This window comes from Balearica regulorum, chromosome 24, assembly GCF_011004875.1.
Source record: "Balearica regulorum gibbericeps isolate bBalReg1 chromosome 24, bBalReg1.pri, whole genome shotgun sequence".
In the NCBI taxonomy this organism is placed as follows: Eukaryota; Metazoa; Chordata; class Aves; order Gruiformes; family Gruidae; genus Balearica; species Balearica regulorum.
The window spans coordinates 7,840,192-7,857,877 of NC_046207.1; the positions used below are offsets into that span (position 1 = coordinate 7,840,192).

The 17,686-nt window shown below is 52.1% G+C and overlaps 2 long non-coding RNA genes across 5 annotated transcripts; both read left to right on the forward strand.

The window, feature by feature from the left end:
* Positions 1 to 260: 260 nt before the first annotated feature.
* On the forward strand, positions 261 to 4,091 carry LOC142605050 (uncharacterized). Of its 4 annotated transcripts, none has more exons than XR_012838824.1 (4): positions 261 to 928; positions 1,072 to 1,181; positions 2,747 to 2,915; positions 3,952 to 4,091. It is a non-coding gene; the product is annotated as an uncharacterized LOC142605050 (long non-coding RNA). The 4 variants fall into 4 exon arrangements; XR_012838826.1 differs by lacking the exon at positions 3,952 to 4,091 and adding an exon at positions 3,656 to 3,859; XR_012838825.1 differs by lacking the exon at positions 3,952 to 4,091 and adding an exon at positions 3,200 to 3,575.
* A 13,079-nt stretch (positions 4,092 to 17,170) lies between these two features.
* On the forward strand, positions 17,171 to 17,476 carry LOC142605033 (uncharacterized). Its single transcript, XR_012838814.1, has 3 exons — positions 17,171 to 17,185; positions 17,273 to 17,329; positions 17,424 to 17,476. It is a non-coding gene; the product is annotated as an uncharacterized LOC142605033 (long non-coding RNA).
* Positions 17,477 to 17,686: the final 210 nt, after the last annotated feature.

Sequence of the window (17,686 nt, forward strand, 5' to 3'; positions counted from 1 at the left end):
GGCGCGCCGGCGCCGCCCAGCGCATGCGCGGTGCGCGGCAGCAGCATGGCGGCACGCTGGGCGCCGGTCCCGGCGGCGGCTGAGGGCCGGGCTCAGCGGTGAGGTGAGGTGAGCGAGCCCCGGCGGCGGGTGCAGGCTGTTCTCATGCCCGCTGGCAGCCCGGGGGTGGCGGGACGGGACGGGAAGGGAAGGTTCCAGCCGCCCGCTGCGGCAGCCCCAGAGAGTGTCCCGGGAGCTGACGGGGGGGAAAGGGCGGGGGGCAAGAAGGCGGACAGCCTGCCAGGCGCAGGCGCTGGGCGCCTCCCCGACTCGCCGGAGCTCCCCCTGAGCCTCCCCCGGCCCCGCTCAGCTTGTGCAGCAGCCCCCAATTCCAGCACCTCTCCTGAAGCCTGTCCGGCAGCCCCAGGCTGCCCCCAAGCCCTGGCGCGAAGGCGGCAAGCTGGCCCTCGCCTGTGCCGCTTTCTTCCTGAACGGGGGTGCTGGCGGCAGCAGCAGCAGCGGCGGCAGCAGCGCGGGGAAAGAGCGGCGTCTGCGGAAGCCCCTGCAGAAGGAGGGGGGGGTCTCCGGCCAGGGCCGACCCGCGGTAGTAACGGCCGCTGCTTTTTCTTTCCCTCTCCCAGGCCGCGCTGAGGACGCGGTTGCCTGTTCCTCCCTTGGGGATGCCGTTGACTGCCCCCGCCTCACGCTCGCGGGGGTCGGTCCGTGCCTGGCCTGGCTCTCCTGGTGGCGTGGCGGCGAAAAGGGAGAGGCGGCGGAGCGCTTACCGGCCGTGGACGGGAGCTGCCCTAAGGGAAGCTGGAACGGCCAGAGCAAGGGGAAGAAGAGGAAGAGATGGAAGGCTCTCCGGCCGGCAGCTGCCTCCCGCTGCAGGCAAGAGCGAGCCTGCCTCGCCGGCTGAGGAAAGATCCCTCATCGTGCTCCGCGGCAGGTCGGGCTGCCAACGGGCACCGCAGGGTCAGTCGGTACGCGTAACCCAAAGCACGGCGCGGCTGTGTGCGAGGGAGGGAGACCGCTCGTCTAGGAAGACTCGTCTCCTCGGAGCTCTAAGAAGACACCCGTGTATCCTCTGAGGCGGAGGACAGCCAAGCGACCGGAGTAACGGCAAAGGAAAGGCGGAGAGCAGGGGAAAGAAGGGTCTGCACCGGGAAGCTCTCCCGGCAGCGCCGAGAGCCGGAGCTGCGGTGAGTGCTGGGCTCCGCGGGGCCCCGTCGCCTCTCTTCTGCGTCGCGGGCCCTCCTCTGCCCCCCTCGCTTTCCCGTCCCGCTGTGGGGTTTTTTGCTTTGCTTTCTGCTCCCCTGTACGTTCTTTTTCCATCTCGCTCTGACGGGCTGCCTGTCCCCACCTTTTTTTAGGTCCTTGCTCTCTCTGCCCTGTAGCCCGTGGCTCTTGTTCCTTCTCTCTCTCTCTCTCCCCCTCTCTCTCTGTCCGGCCCCCCCGCCACTGGTTTTGCATTCCTCCCCCTCGGTCCTGTAGCCCGTCGGTATTTCTGCCGTCTCTTGCTCGCTCTGTCCGGCTCCTCGTTCCTGTTGTTCGAGGTCTTCCTTCTCGGCTCTGCAGCAAGTCGTCGTGAGTCTCTCTCTTTCTCCGTCCCTCTTGAGCCTGTTCCCTGCCCCTCATTTTGAAGGCCTGCCTCTCTGTCCCGTCCCCCGTCGCCACGGTGCCCTTTCTCCCTCTCGCTCTGTCTTGCTCCCCGTCCCTGTTTTTCTAAAGCCTCCCCTCTCTGCCCCCTAGCCCGTCGGTACCTTTTTCTTTCCCCGTCGTGGTTTCTCTGGCTCCCTGTCCCTCTTTCTTTCTCTCTTCCTTCCTCCCTGTCTGCCCCGCAGCCCGTCCCTTCATTCCTTTCTCCTTCCCTCTCTGTCCGTCTCCCGGTCCCCGTCTTTAAATTCTGCTTCTCTGCCCACTAGCTCGCCACCGTCTTACCTTTCTCCGTCTCTCTCTTTCTCTCTCTCTCTCTCTCTCTGTCCGGCTCCCTCTCTCGGATTTTCAATTCCTCCCTCTCTCTGCGGAAGCCTGTTGGGACTTTTTCCCCGGCTTGGCCTCCCTGCCCGGCTTCCCTCTCCCCGTCTCGAGATTCCTCCCTCTCTGCCCTTTTAGCCGCAACCGTTTTTATTTTCTCTGACTCTCTCGGTCCGCCTGGAGATCCCGATTGCTTTTTAAAGTCACCGAAGCGTTGAGGTTGGCAAAGACCTTTAAGATTATCAGGCGGAACCGTGAACCTGGCGCTGCCAAGTCCCCTTCCGCCCCGCAGCCCAGCCCTTCCCTTCCGACGGCCTCTTTCTCCACCTCTCTCTGTCCAGCTCCCGGCCCCTCTTTTCCACTTCCGCCCTCTGTACCCTGTGGCTTTCCCCCTCTTCTTTCTGTCTCTGTTCGAGGAGGAGCAGCTGCTGCCCCAGCGTTCGCACCCCGTTCGCGGTGTCGCGCGCACGCTTATTCTTGGGCGCGCTTCCTCCTCCTCCTTCAGGCTCGACCCGAGGCTTCCCGCAGCGGTCTCCGGCGTCGGATTTTGTAAAATAATTAACGTAATTGAAAGGTGCAGCAGCGGGATCGGCCCGGTTGGGGCGCCTCCAAGGAGAGGGACCCGGAACAAAGAAATCCCCGGGGCCGTTACACGCGCGGGTCCCATACACCCGCCCCTCGCGCGCTGTCCCCGCGTCCCTTAGTCCCGCGGTGACTTTTGGTCTGGGGTCTTCTACCGTCGGCTTGGATTCTTCTTCTGGATAGCTGTGGGCGGTGCGTTATTCCACAGGTGCCGCTGCGCCGACGCTCTGTACGTTCCCAGTAACGGGTGGAGCGGAAGGCTCTGTGGCCAGGGAATAGCGGCACGGACACGTTCCCGCTGGCTCCGTTGCAGCGGAATTTCAACAGCTGGGTTTGCCCGCTAAATTGACGGCACTGCTGGAAGAAATTTCAGAAAAGTGAGTACCGTGCTTGTCTTTTAAATTCAATCTTTTAAAGTAATTTTTCTACGGACGCCCAGTCCGTGGCTTAGATATTTGGTTTGCAGTGACACAGACCCGGAGTGTCGCTCTAAGTAGCGTTCTGATTCGCTGAAATTCCCCATAGTCAGAGAGTAAGAATCGTGAATGTTGCTCGGTGGTTTGAAATCTCAGGGTTTCTCTGGAAGCTGACCTGCCAGAAGGAGCCGAAAGTAGGCAGAACGCCAGTAGGGGTACCGTAGAAAAGGTCCTCTTCTTGACAGGAGAAGAGCTTGGCGAAACGTCGGTGCCGTTTCCTGTAGGGCCTCCGACGTACCGGTTCAGCAATCGTGGGCTTTGTGCGATTCCCTCGGGGACAATCTCGAACAAACGTTGTACGGCAGAGAGCATCTTAGCTTACTTTCCATCTCCTGCTCGGTTACTTGCAGAATATTTAATTTAGCATCGCGTGGACCCCCAGGGAAACGTCCCCGACTCACGCTGGTAGGGCAACCCCGGTGCCAGCTGGTAACATCGGAAAAGAGCGCGATGTTTTGAAACGTTTGCCTTGTGAGGAGAAGGGCCGCCTCCCGTTAGGCAACCGAATTCTGTGACCGATTTCCACGCCTCGCACGCGTGCGTGCGTGCATGCCCCCCCCCCCCCCCGGCAGACTTTGAAGGAGGCGGTCCCTAAGGCAATGCGATCTGAAACGTGGAAGTTTTTTTTCTATTTTTAATAGTTTCTTATGGATATGAGGCTTGTGTGGGCGTTTAGCTTGTCCCGTCCTTAATTCTGAACCCACTGGCTGGTGCACAAGAACGGTCGTGTGACAAAAACAGCCTGAAATTTGTCCCTGTGCCAGATTTGTCCCGTGGTAAAGGAGTATGTCTGTTATTCCGGGTGCGAAAGGTGTTTGATGAGCGTACCGCATCGTCCGAGCTGCCCTCGGTCAGATTGCAAACTGTGGGTTATGACTTAGAAATACGTTCGCCTCCCATTCTTTATGGTGTGTTTCTGGTTTTTATTTTTTCAAAGAAAGGGTGGCTTTTTTGTTGATCTCTTTGTGAGAGCATCAAGTCGGGTGGCGGTAAATACGCAGAAGCGACTAGGCGTACCGCAGCGTGGACCAGACAGTATTGGCGTGCTGCTCTGCTAGCAGGGGAGAGCCAGGTGAGGATGCACATGGTAAGTACTTGTTCTGCCTCCAGCTGAACGTAAAGATTCTCACGTTGAGGGTTCCCGGGCTTGTCTGTGTGATTGGCATTACTTTTTTTTTTTTTCTTTTGAATATGAAACAGGGTCAGAGAGTTGTTGATGAATGGGACTTTGCGTACTGCTTTAGGTAGCTTTTCGTACCAACTCGTAGATCAGTTGCAAAACTTTACTCTTTGTGCAGTTGACACGTTTTGTAGCATCTGTGGCAGAAACAACTACAAAGACATCTGTCTTGTAGGTAAGCTGAAAAGAAAAATGCAGTTTCTCACCTGATTTTTCTTTCGGAGGAACGCTCGCCCCCCCCAGCGGCTGGTTTTTTTGCTAGCGTTATCGGGGGAGGGAATGGCGGCGCTTGCCTGGTTTCTTCCCCTAACCAGGGACTTGAAACTTTGTTTTTCTGAGGTGTCTCGCTAGAAATTTACAAGTGTCGGTGGTCAACAGTGGCAGAGAATTGGGTGGCGTTTTCAATTTCAAAGGGAAGGGACGTGGAGGTGAAGTATGTAGATGTTAATTCTGTTACCAAAAGTGAAGTACCAGCCGCTTCCTCTTTCTAGATCTTCTCTCCTTTCGCCGTCCTCCCCCAAGGGTTACGCGGCCAGGCTGTGTATCTTGTCTGTTCTCGCGCTCTTCCTTTGATACGCAGGAGCGCTGTGAAATAGAGGGGCTACGGACAGGCACCTGCCGTTGTTGCAGATGCCTTAAATCGCGTATTTGTCCCTTTAGCCTGTCGTTTCCTTTCCGCTCAGGTGAGCTACGTGCAGCGTTAGGTTCCAGGTGAGAGCGGTGCCGCCGAACGACGCTCTTGGAGCGTGTGCGGAGGAGGGCGACCGAGATGGTGAGAGGTCTCCGAGGCGAGACTTCGGGGGAGCAGCTGAGGTCGCTTGGTTTGTTCGGCTTGGAGACGAGAAGGCTGAGAGGTGACCTCATCGCAGTCTGCGCCTTCCTCGAGGGGGACGGCGGAGGGGGAGGCGCTGACCTCCGCTCTCTCGGGGGACCAGCGACAGGGCCCACGGAAACGGGACAAAGCTGCGTCAGGGGAAGTTCAGACTGGACGTTGGGAAAAGGCTTTTTCACTGAGAGGGCGGTCAGTCACGGAACAGGCTTCCCAGGGAAGCAGTCGCAGCCACCGAGCCCGTCAGGAGTTCGAGGAGGGTCTGGACAATGCTCTTAGTCGCACGGCTTAGTTTTTGGTAGTCCTGCGAGGAGCAGGGGCTTGGGCTCGGTGATCCTGATGGGTCCCTTCCGACCAGAGATACTCTATGAAATCTTCCTGAGCTTATCGTAACAGAGAATTCACTTCACATGGTGTGTTGGTTTTGCGTGGCAAGGTTTTGGTAGCGGGGGGTGCTACAGGGGTGGCTTCTGTGAGAAGCTGCTAGAAGCTACCCCTGTGTCTGATAGAGCCAATGCCAGCCGGCCCCAAGACGGACCCGCCGCTGGCCAAGGCCAAGCCAATCAGTGCCTCTGTGATAACATATTTAAGAAAGAGAAAAAACAGTTAGCGTTTTTGCAGCCAGAGAGAGGAGTGAGAAGATGTAAGAACATCTGCAGACACCGAGGTCAGTGCAGAAGGAGGGGGAGGAGGTGCTCCAGGCGCCAGAGCAAGATTCCCCTGCAGCCCGTGGTGAAGACCATGGTGAAGCAGGCTGTCCCCCTGCAGCCCATGGAGGGAGGATGAGGGGGTGTAGAGATTCCACCTGCAGCCCGTGGGGGACCCCACGCCGGAGCAGGTGGAGACACCCGAAGGAGGCTGTGACCCCGTGGGAAGCCCGCGCTGGAGCAGGTTCCTGGCAGGACCTGTGGACCCGTGGAGAGAGGAGCCCACGCCAGAGCAGGTTTGCTGGCAGGACTTGTGACCCCGTGGGGGACCCACGCTGGAGCAGTTTGCTCCTGAAGGTCTGCACCCCGTGGAGGAGACTCACGTTGGAGAAGGTCGTGAAGGACTGTCTCCCGTGAGAGGGACCCCACGCTGGAGCCGGGGAACGATGAGAGGAGTCCTCCCCCTGAGGATGAAGAAGCAGCAGAAACACCGCGTGATGAACTGACCGTAACCCCCATTCCCCGTCCCCCTGTGCCGCTGGGGGGGACAGAGGTTTGAAGCCGGGAGTGAAGTTGAGCCCAGGAAGATGGGAGGGGTGGGGGGGAGGTGTTTTAAGATTTGGTTTTAGTTCTCATTCCTCTACGCTGTTTTGCTTAGTAATAAATAAGATGAATTCCCTCTCTAAGTTCGGTCTGTTTTGCTCGTGATGATAATTAGAGAATGATCTCTCCCTGTCCTTATCTCGACCCGTAAGTTTTTTTTTTTTAGTTATACCTTTTCTCCCCTGTCTAATGAAAGAGGGGAGTGACAGAGCGGCTCTGGTGGGCACCTGGCCCTCAGCCAGGGTCAACCCACCACACATGGCTTTGTGCAAGGACTGTCGTCTTGTAGTAGCTTGCTTTTTTTTTTTTTTTCCTTTTGCCACAGATATGAGAGAAGCTCCATCCAGAGATGAAGCGGAGACGGAATCAACTGTCCCTCTGCCTCATCCTGTGAGACCGGAAGACATGGAGTAACTGTAAGCTGTGATTCTCAGGCAAATGACTAAGAGCGTTTCTTTTCTTCTGAAAAAGCTTCCCGTGCCTTTGCTTTCACTCTCCCGTTCCTGTGGCGTGTCGCATTTTTTGAGGCCGTGGAAGCGACACCGGGAGCGATGGGTCGTCAGAACCAGGTCCTTCTGCCTGTCGCTGTTTTTGCTTACCTTCGCTATCTCTGTGTACCACCAGCCTGCATCTCTCTCTGCATTCCTCCATCCCCGTCCCCTCTTCTCTGTTCTACTTTTGTTTCGCTGCGTACGTCCCGTTCCCTGTCCCGTCTTTATCCTTCCTTCCTTCTGCCTCTCCTTTTTCTTTGTGCTTTTGTCCTGCTCCCCGACCCTGTTTCTTGCACCATCTGACTGTCCTTTTCCTGGCACCTTTGTGTCTCTGCTCCTCGCCCCTGTCTTTCTCTTCCCTCTGCCCAGTCCTCGTCTCCCTCTTTTGTCTCTCTCTTTCCCTCTGTCCTCCTCCTGCCTCTACTGCTCTGTCTTGCTCGCTGCCCCTCTTTTTCTCACTCTGCCCCGGCGTCCTGCTCCCCGGTCCTCTTTCCCTCTGTTGCTCTCTCCTTTTATCTGTCCTTCTCCCTGCTCCCCAGCCCGGTTCTCTCACGCTCCCGCTTCCTTTTTTTGGTCTCTGTTGCTCTGTCCTGCTCCCCGTGCCGCCGTTCCTCGCCGTACCTCTCGGTCGGCTCTCTGCCCTTACTCTTTTTTCCTCCCTCTCCGTGGTGCTGCCTGCCCGGGGTTGTTTCTGCCTCTCTGTCCTGCTCCCCGTCCTCGTTTGTCGGGCGCCGTCCTGCTGCCTCTCCCTCTCCCCGCTGCTTCTCTTCCTCTCTCCCTGCCGCTTCTTTCTCCATCACTGTTGGGCTCCATCCTTCGCTCGCTGTCCCTTTCCCTGCTTTGTGCTTTTGCGCTCGCTGCCGCCCGCCCCTATGCAGCTGACTGCCACTTTTCTCCTCTCTTCTAGCGTCCTGCAGCCAGCTCCTCGGTTTTGGTGGCGGCCTCTGCACAGCAGTCCAGCTCTCCAGGAGCCTGACCGACTGTTCCATGCTGGACCAGCCAGTGCGGTTCTGGGTAAGATAGCCAAGGTGTGCCAGGGCCAGGCCCCGTGCCCCAGTGTGGAGTCGCTCCTGGGACTGGGTCTGCGTGTGACCGAATAAAGGATTGCGGTCTCTTTTGCCCTCAGGCTGTGTTTGCGCTTCATTTCCATGGGGTGAGGGGCTGTGATGGAGGGCAGGGGAGGAGGTCAGGTGATGGCCCCCTGTTCCTGCTGGGCTCCAGCTGTGGGTTGGGGCTGGACAAGCCCCAGGTGTGGGCAGTGAGGCTGATGGCCATGGCCCCTCCCTGTAAGGGGCTGCCGTGAGCCAAGGGAGGAGTGGAGGCAGCACCAGGCTGCAGCTGCAGGGAGGGAGAAGGTGAGCAGGGCAGCAGGATGGACCTGGGGGGGGGGGGGGGGGGGGGGGGGTGTCCAGGACGGTGTCCCTGCAGGGTCAGAAGCATGGAAGGCTGCCTCCCGTGGCATGTATGGAGCTGTAGTCTCACAGCACTCAGCTGATACGTGGTGTTTGCCAGTGCATGCCAGCAGGTGTCGTTTCCCCCTTTGGAACAGGCACTGTCTGCCTCTCACCTCAACAAACATGCTCTAGATCTCGTTATCCCACACAGCTGCTCCCAGCTCCAGCACCTCCCCTGTAGCCTGTCCCATAGCCACAGATTCTGCCCAACCCTGTCTTCATGTCAGCAAGCTGGCCCCCAAAGATGTTTTATTGCACCATAAATGCGGGTGTCATTAGCATCAGTTTGGAGAAAACAGTGGCATCTCCAAAAGCGCCTCCAGAAGAAGGGGTTGCTGCTTCAGGAGAGCTACAGTCATCACTGTTGATAAGAGTTGCTGGTTGTTTCCCTCTCCCAGAAGCAGCGGTGAGGGCTCAGTTGTCAGTTCCTCTCTGGGGATGTTGTTTGCTGCAACCACCTGTAAACAAACTGGATTGAAGTGGCCAGAAGCATTAAATGTAGTACTCTGGGACATTAGAAACACACCGAGGCAACCAGTGGGTGTATCTCCACTAGAAGTTTTATTTGGGAGAATTTTAGCATTACCTGGAACTTATATTCCAGCAAAAACAAGCCTTTTGGATGGAGATGAACAGGTAACTCAATATTTGTTTTATTTTCAAAATTCTTTTTTTTTGCAATTACAAAATCATGCTTTTGGAGAAATACCTCTATAATGACTAAATATGAAGAGCAAATATTAAACATCAAAATTCCTCCTTTAGACAAATATCATAACATCCTCTGCGTAGAGAGACATTACCCCCAGAGAGTCGGACTCAGCAGTTTTGTCTTAACCACACTTTTGCGGGAAGTCGGACTAAATGTAACACAACTAATCATATTAAATCTCACTCGAGCTGGGCCTGGAGGGGACCAAAGGCATCGGGAGTATATCGGTCATGTAGCAACAAAGCTTATAAAGCACTCACGCCACGTCGGGGAGGAATTTGCACTCTAGGATCGGTAAGTGTGGATTTACAAATTCTCCCTAAAACTATAGAAGTTCCAATCTGGCATCACACCTTTTTAACTTGTGTTAAAAGGACCGATAACCCATTAATAGAAAAGCCCTCAGGATTTAATTTTTTTCTCCAATGGTTCGTACCATTTTTAGGAGCGAGCAAACTGGAAAAAGCAATTTTAAACATATCAGGAGAAATTGAAAAACCAGCAAACTATACCACTCATGGGTTAACCACCTTGCAAATTGAAATTGCAGAACTCAACGATTACCCTACGAAATCATACGGCCTTAGATACGATGTTAGCATCACAAGGTGGAGTTTGCACAACGCTAAATGCAAGTCATTGCACATGTATAGATCATTCAGGGGAATTGTTGACCGACGTACATAAAATCTGGGAAATTAGTTCTCAAATGCGACGAGTACAAAAAGACAATACATCTCAGGGTTTTACCGATACCGTGTCGGGGTCGACTTCTCGGGTTCCCAATCTATCTGCGTGGCTCAAAAAGGCACCTGCTGTAGCAGCCTTAGCGATCATAGGGACTGTATGTGCAATAGTGATTTTTCAATGTTGTATCACCTGTTTTTCTAGTGTAGTAGCAAAATTGCAAGTAGCTTGGAGATATAAATAATTGCAGGGACACAATGAATACAAATGGAGGGAACTGTAAAAGATATAGAAGCTTAGCTAGAACAAAACTTTTGTTAACTAGAAAGCTGCTTAAGGCCTAGAACTGTTTCAAAGCCTATAATCATGGGAAAGGGGTTTCTAACCAAGGTAATAGATAATGAAGCTAACTGACCATGGCAAGGTACAATGCCGCTACGTTCCACGTACAGTCCCTACCCAGCCGGACAATAGGCCCAGGAATATTAATCTTAAGTAAGTTGTTACGGACAGGCGTATCCACGGCAAGGATACCGCACACGCCTGCAAGAAGAGGAGACTCATCTGGCAAACACGGGTGTGCGACCACCGCCGACCACCAGAGGACCACCAACTCAAATCACTGAGTAGGCGTGATGGGGAGGAGAATATGGAAATGGATTCCAAGGAATGATTATCATAGGACTGCCTTTTCTTGGAAAAATGATGAATATGTATATTTTGATTCTATATAACCTGTGCATTGGTAATCACCTGGCACGCACGTTCGGTGGAGCCGTTTTCCCCGTGCATCCGGCGCCATAATAAAGCAAACCTAGGGTAACTCACATCTGGTAGATTTACCAAGTCTGCTTCCCTCTCCCTATTTTTTATTCCTCCCTCTGTACCCAGTCACGTTTTAAAGTTTTATGTTTCCTTCTATTCATCTCCCTGTCCCTTTTTTAATATTTGTGATGCTTGTATCCCATCAGCTTTTAAATTTTCTTTCCACATTGTCCTCTACGCATCTTCCCATCCCTATGTTTTATTTCTTGTACTCAGTTGCTTTTTAAAATTCCTTCTACATCTGCCTGTCTCCCTTTCTTGATTTTAAATTGTTTTCTATGTTTCTTGTAGTCCATTGCTATGTAATTTCTCTTTCAACAACTCCCTTTATCCATCTCCCTTTCCCTAAATTTTAATTCATCCTTTTCTTCTCTATACTCTACCACTTTTTAAATTTTCTTTCCATGTTTCCTTCTATTCTCATCCCCATTCCTACTTTTTTCTTCTTTCTCACATTTCTTGTAGCCTATCGCTTTTAAAAATTTCTACATCTCCCTCTATCCGATGCCCCGTCTCTATTTTTTAATTCCTCCTTCTCTGCCCTCTACACGGTCGCTTTAAACATTTTCAATGTCTCCATTTATTTAGTTTCCCATACTCGGTCCATTTTTTTGTCTCATACTTTGTCGATTTTTACTTTTGCGCATGTGCTATTTTCCCCCCGTTCTCAGTTATTTTATTCTCGTCTTTCCTTAAAGCTGTCGCACTTAATTTTCTTTCTACATCTAAGTTTATTTGCTGTGACGTCCCTATTTTTTGTTTTCCCATCTGCCCTATACCTCATCGCTTTTAAAATTTTTTCAACGTCCGCTTTAACCAATTCTGCCTTACTTGTTTCTCCTCTGTCCTGTACCCCGTTGCTTTGAGATTTTCTTCCTACATCTCTCCGTATTTTTCTCCCTAGTCTTATTCTGTAACTTTCCCTTTTCTTTCCTTAATGCCTCTGCTTTTATCATTTGCTTCCTCTGTGTGTCTCCATCACCCTACCCTTATTTTTATTTTTTCGTGTCTTTCCTTAATGCCTTTGCTTTTAAAATTTTCTTTCTATGTCTACTTTAACCCGTTCACTGTCTTCATTTTTCATTTTTTTCCCATTTGTTCTAAACACCATCGCTTTTTCCATTTTCATTCCACATCTGCTTTTATCAAGCTCCCTATCCATATTTTTAAATTTATTGCCATCACGTACCCTGTCGCTTCTTAAATCACATTTCCTTGTCAGCATCTATTTTTTACCATATCCTCATTTTAAAATTTTTTCTTGCCTGGCTTAATGCCATCCCTTATTATGTTTTCTTTCCGTGACAACTTTTACGTTGACATCTGTTTTTTTTTATTGTTTTCTTGTCTTTCCCGTACTCCATCACTCTCCAAATTTTCTGTTTAAGTCTCTATTTATCTAGCTTTCCGTCCCATTTTTAATTTTCCTCACGCATTTCCCATACCGCAACTTTTAAAATTTAATTTCTGCACATGCTGGTTTTGGACGGGATAGGGTCAGTTTCCTTCACTGTAGCTGGTACAGGGCTACGTTTCGGATTCATGCCAAAAACCAGCATCCACGCTACCGCAGCACATTAATTATCACCAATATTTTGTTAATAGTGTGTTAATATCACTGATATTTTGTTCTAGCTACTTGTCTGTTCATAAGGGCATTTATGTAGAGTTTCTGATACATATTTCTAATTTTCCATGGTTTTCTGGCACTTTCTCTCCTTTGGGACTCATCTAGTTCCATTAAGGGAGTCTGTCAGAGAGACCATTGAGGTTAGTTGACAACTCACAGTAAGTAATTTACTCTTCAGCCAGATATATTTTTGAGAAGGGATTCTCACAGGATCTAATCCAGCTTCATCATTCAGTCTTATCCAGAACATAGTTCTGGTAGAAGTTAGGCAGTACATGCTGTCTTGCTCAAAACAATGCGTAAGCCCGGAGCATTTTGGGGTTTTTACAGCAAACTAACAGACATAATTTTCAACAACAATATTATCATTGCATTTAATTAACTACTTTCCTACAAGATTTAGTATACCGTTTATCTTTTTTCTGTATATAGCCCAGAAAAATCAAAACTAATTACATACCCAGTCACGTTACCAATATCATTGATGGAGTTGCAGCAAAAGAGCAGGTTTTGCCATTTCCTGCAAGAGCTGTTTTCTCTATTCAGCATGTAGCATACCATAAACTCAACACAGGTAAGAAAATCTACTGCTGCTCCTCCAGCCGCTTTTAAGCCTTGTGGTAGTCGGCCCCTCCCCTTTCCCAGGGGATGGTGGGAAGGATGGTGGGCGGGGCCCGGGGCTATATAAACCGTAGGCCTCTGCTAGGGAGCTCAATCTGTTTCTAGGCTTCTTTGGTATTAGTGCTGTGCTGGTCCTTCAGTCAATGGCAGCTTTAGCATCAGTTTGCTTCATTGGGTAGATGCATCAGAGATAAAAGCCTTGGGGCTGGTCAAGATTAAGCAGTGTATTTAAAAGAAAGTATGCTTTCTGCAGATTTGGAGGTTTTTTTCATTTAAGATTTCTCAGGTCAGTATTTTTCTATTGAGCATTCAGAGGTTTGTAAGATCATTTAATAACATGTATTTTTTTTTATAGGTTTGTTGTATTTTACTGCAATTCCTGACTTTACAGAAGATGCAACCTTGGATTTTTCTCTAGTTTTCCTGTAAGCTATGTAAGTTGCCAGTAGTATTTCTCTTAATAGGACCAATGATAAGATTATCTAGTGGGGTTTAGGGTAAGTATTTTGCATGTATTTGTTCATATGGCTTTAGCATTTCTCAAGAAAGCAGCAGGCATGTAACGTATAGTGTCCTTCAGACAAAGGGACGGCTCGCTGCTTTTCCCGATTGCCTACGGAGTGCTATGTTGTTCCTAGAACCTTTGCGGCTTGCTGCAGGCTTCTTGTAGATTATAAGCATCGGGACTTTGTTGATTTTGCAGGCCCATAGCTTGCAGGAAGACAGAAGGTAAGAGTTGTCTGCAGAACACAGGGTAAGGCTTTGAGGAGCGGCCGACACAGGGGTGTTTGGGGGTGTGAATACAAGGAAAGAGCTGTCAGGAAGGGGCAGGGTTCCTTCTCAGAGTTCAGAAGAAGAGAAGGAGTTTCTAAAGTTTTGGGACTGAGGGACAGTTGTGAAAGAGGAGGGCTCATCATCTGTTCTCAGATAAGTTTTACTGTTGGATTTGGGTGCCACCAAGGTCTCTTCTAGCTCAGTCTCATTGTGGCCGACTGGAGGTACGACAATATTGAGATGTGCGGTGTAAGCTGTCTGGCCCTCAGCACGGCCACAAGGGGAGCCGAATGTCAGAAGAGTCTCATCTTCCAAAGCATGGGGTAGGTCAAAGTATACCCTCCTGAACCCTGAAGTCTCTGCTTCCCTGTACCTTCTACTTTCTTTATTCCCTGACTTAATTTTTGCATCCATCCCTTCGCTGTCTATCTAGATGTCACAGTTACTTAGAGACACGGACTAGGCACTTATTTCCAGCGCAGGCTCAAGCAACTGCATTCTGTGGAATTTCATGGTGAAGAGGATGCGTATCACCTGTGCTTGTAACAATTTCCAGCTGGGGTCTGTCTTTTATCATGGTCCTGACACATAAGCTTTTTCTATTTTCACCTTCTTTGGTAAGTGAATGATGAGGCTTGCAGTAGTACTGGTCATGGCAGTTATGTTCTGTTGTTCTTGGAAGCATTTAAGGTTAGTGTAGAGGAGAGGGCTGTCTGGGAGCAGTCCCATTTGGGCAGGCAAAGGGAGCGGGTCGCTCATCAGCACGATGCTAGACCGGGCAGGGCAGTTCCAGCCTGTGTTATGTTTGTGTATCTCGTCCTCTTTGTCTCAGCCATTCCTTGGGTCTCAACGCCCTCTTTGCACTCAAGAGGCACGGCGTGCTTCTCGGTTGCCATCCCTAGGCTCTCCGATGCCTTCATTCATTGGCATTGTGCCAGTCGGGCGCTTCTTTTTTCGCCTAGCGAGCTTACGGCGTGGATCGTTCTTGCGTCTCAGAAGCTTCTGGCGGGTCATCTTTTTGCAGCCTAGTGCTAGGCTGATCGGGAGCTCTGCTCTCCAACCATTCCTTTTCAGGGACCGAGGCTTCTTCCCTGCATCCTTATGTTCTTAAGGTCTTGAAGACAGGCTTCTTGCTGCATCCCTCACCTCAGTTTGGACAGTAACTTCTTAAAACGGGCCATCTCCATCCATTCTTTTCTGGCGTTGCCACAGAGCTTCCTCGCCTGGGCATCGCACCCTGTAGGTCGCCTTGCTTGGCAGCCTCTCCGGTCCGGGAGTCCTTCTTCTCGCTGAGAGTTTTCTCTCACTTGTGAGTCGTGTTGTTTGTAGCGTTCTGTGTAGTCTCGGTCCACGCGTGTGTGTCTTGGGTATGGAGCTGCTTTGCCTGGGTTGTCGAGTCAGAGTTGGGTGGAATAGCAATAAGGGTACAGTTAGTGTGTCAATACGGCCAGACTGCTCGGGCAAAGGTAGCATAGTCGCCTCGGGTCGAGCAGCCGTCGGCAGGCCGCACGGAGCGTCATTTCCATAGTGTGCCGTGGAGATGACGGGAGCCATCTGGGAGGGGTAGTTAGGGGTACTGAAAGCAGATTGAACCTCCAAAGTGTCAAAGGCTTGTCTGTTTGGGGGTGTCTTTTAATGGGGTGTGTAGTTTGGGCTCCGGAATTCCTAAATGGAAACAAGAGCTCTGCAATTGTTTGGCTCTCACTCAGCATCTGGGTGATGTGTTTAACTATTTTGGGGTTTTTTCAGATGCAGAGAGACAAGATGCACACCAAAGAGCAGCAGGGGAGGGGAGCAGAGCGCCCCGTAAGAAGGTTGGTCGGCCGGTGGCGTCAGAGGGAAGACGTGACTGGTGGCTATATGACTCCATTAAGACTTGTGTGGTTTTTTTCTTTTGAAGGTGCGAAGCTGGATACGGACCCCGTAGGACACGGACACGGGAGGTGACTCGGGCCAGGTGAGCAGCGACTAGCGGGCTGAAGTACAGCAGTTATTTTTCAGGCGTTGCATTGCTGTTTAAGATACAGGTATCTTTTGTTTGTGTTTTCCAGGTGGGGCGCAAGGACGGCAGCCCAAAATGACGGAGGCCAGGCGAGCGAGCGGCCGAGGTCAAGGAGCGGGAGGTAGGAATCGTTGCAGGTAAGCCACAGTTTTGGGCAGCGTCTCAGGGTGTGCCTCTTGCTCTGTGTTTGGTGGTTGTTTTTTTTTTGCAGGTTGCACAGGGAGCCTCGGAGGGGCGAAGCCACGTGCCGAGGAGCGGTCCGAGAAGGTGAGGCGCTTGTCAGTGTCTAACAGCGCGGCAGTATACGGCAACTAGTTTGAGCGTTTCCTTCTGGTTTTGCAGGCGCTGTGCGGCCACCCCTTTGGAACGGGACGCCCACTTGAGGTGAGCCGGAGGAACGGCGAGGGCGATCGTGGGAGCGGTGGCTTCTCACAAACACAGGAGTAATCTTGTGTCTCTTGGCGTCTTAGGTGCCACGAGCGAGGACGGCCGCCGTGTCCGTCTCTGGACCGAGCAGGTGAGCGGAGAGCCACGGTGCGTCTGAGGAGGGGGGGTGGTGGTGTTGCGGGCGAGGTTGGTGTTGGCTGGTGCAATGCTGACTGACGGCACTGCTTTGGTGGTTTTTTTGTTTGTTTTTACTGTAGATGATGAAGAGGCACCGGGCAAGTGCCGGAACTTCCCAGTTAGCCAACGTGCGACGCGCACGTTGTTCGTTGCGGATGGTTCGAGATCCCCGGCCCTCTGCAAGCTAAGTTGAGGGACTGTGGCCGGGGAGGGCGTGGGCCGAGAAGGGGGCAAGTTTGGGGGTTGCAGGGGAGGGGTTTTTATGGCTAGCGCAGGGGAGAGGGCTGTCGGGGAGCAGTCCTCTTTGGGCAGGCAAAGGGAGCGGGTTGCTCATCGGCACGATGCTAGACTGGGCAGGGCAGTTCCAGCCTGTGTTATGTCTGTGTATCTTGTCTTCTGTCTTAGCCTTTCCTTGGGTCTCAACGCCCTCTTTGCGCTCAAGGGGCACGGCGTCCTTCTCGGGCGCCATCCCTAGGCTCTCGAACGCCTGTATTCACTGGTGTAGTGCCAATGGGGCGCTGCTTTGTTCGCCTAGCAAGCTTACGGCATGGATCATTCTTGCATCTCGGAAGTTTCCGGCGGATCCTCTTTTTGCAGCCTAGTCCTGGGCTGCATCGGGAGCTCTGCTCTCCAGCTGTCCATTCTCAGGGACCGGGGCTTCTTCCCTGCCTCCTTACACTCTTAGGTCTTGAAGACAGGCTTCTTGCCGCATCCATCATCTCGGTTTTGACCGTAACTTCTTCTAACGGGCTATCACAGTCCACTCTTTTCTGGGGTTGCCACAGAGCTTCCTCACCTGGGCGTTACGCCCTGTAGGTCGCCTTGCTCGGCAGCCTCTCCGGTCCGGGAGTCCTTCTTCTCGCTGAGAGTTTTCTCTCACTTGTGAGTCGCGTTGTTTGTAGCGTTCTGTGTAGTCTTGGTCCGTGTGTGTGTCTTGGGTATGGAGCTGCTCTGTCCAGGGGTTTCGAGTCAGGGTTAGGTGGACTAGCAATCAGAGGGTACGGTTAGTGTGTCAGTATGGTCAGTGTGGAATTGTCTGGCTCTCGCTCAGCATCTGGCTGACTTGTTGAATCATTTGGGGTTTTTTCAGATGCAGAGAGAGAAGATGCGCACCAAAGAGCAGCAGGGGAGGGGACGGAGCGCCGTAAGAAGGTGGGTCGGCCAGTGGCGGTGGAGGGAAGATGTGGCAGGTGGCTCTATGACTCCATTAAGATTTGTGTGTGGTTTTTTCTTTTGAAGGTGCGAAGCTGGATACGGACCCCGTAGGACACGGACACGGGAGGTGACTCGGGCCAGGTGAGCAGCGACTAGCGGGCTGAAGTACAGCAGTTATTTTTCAGGCGTTGCATTGCTGTTTAAGATACAGGTATCTTTTGTTTGTGTTTTCCAGGTGGGGCGCAAGGACGGCAGCCCAAAATGACGGAGGCCAGGCGAGCGAGCGGCCGAGGTCAAGGAGCGGGAGGTAGGAATCATGGCAGGTAAGCCACAGTTTTGGGCAGCGTCTCAGGGTGTGCCTCTTGCTCTGTGTTTGGTGTGGTTTTTTTTTTGCAGGTTGCACAGGGAGCCTCGGAGGGGCGAAGCCACGTGCCGAGGAGCGGTCCGAGAAGGTGAGGCGCTTGTCAGTGTCTGACAGCGCAGTAGTATACGGCAACT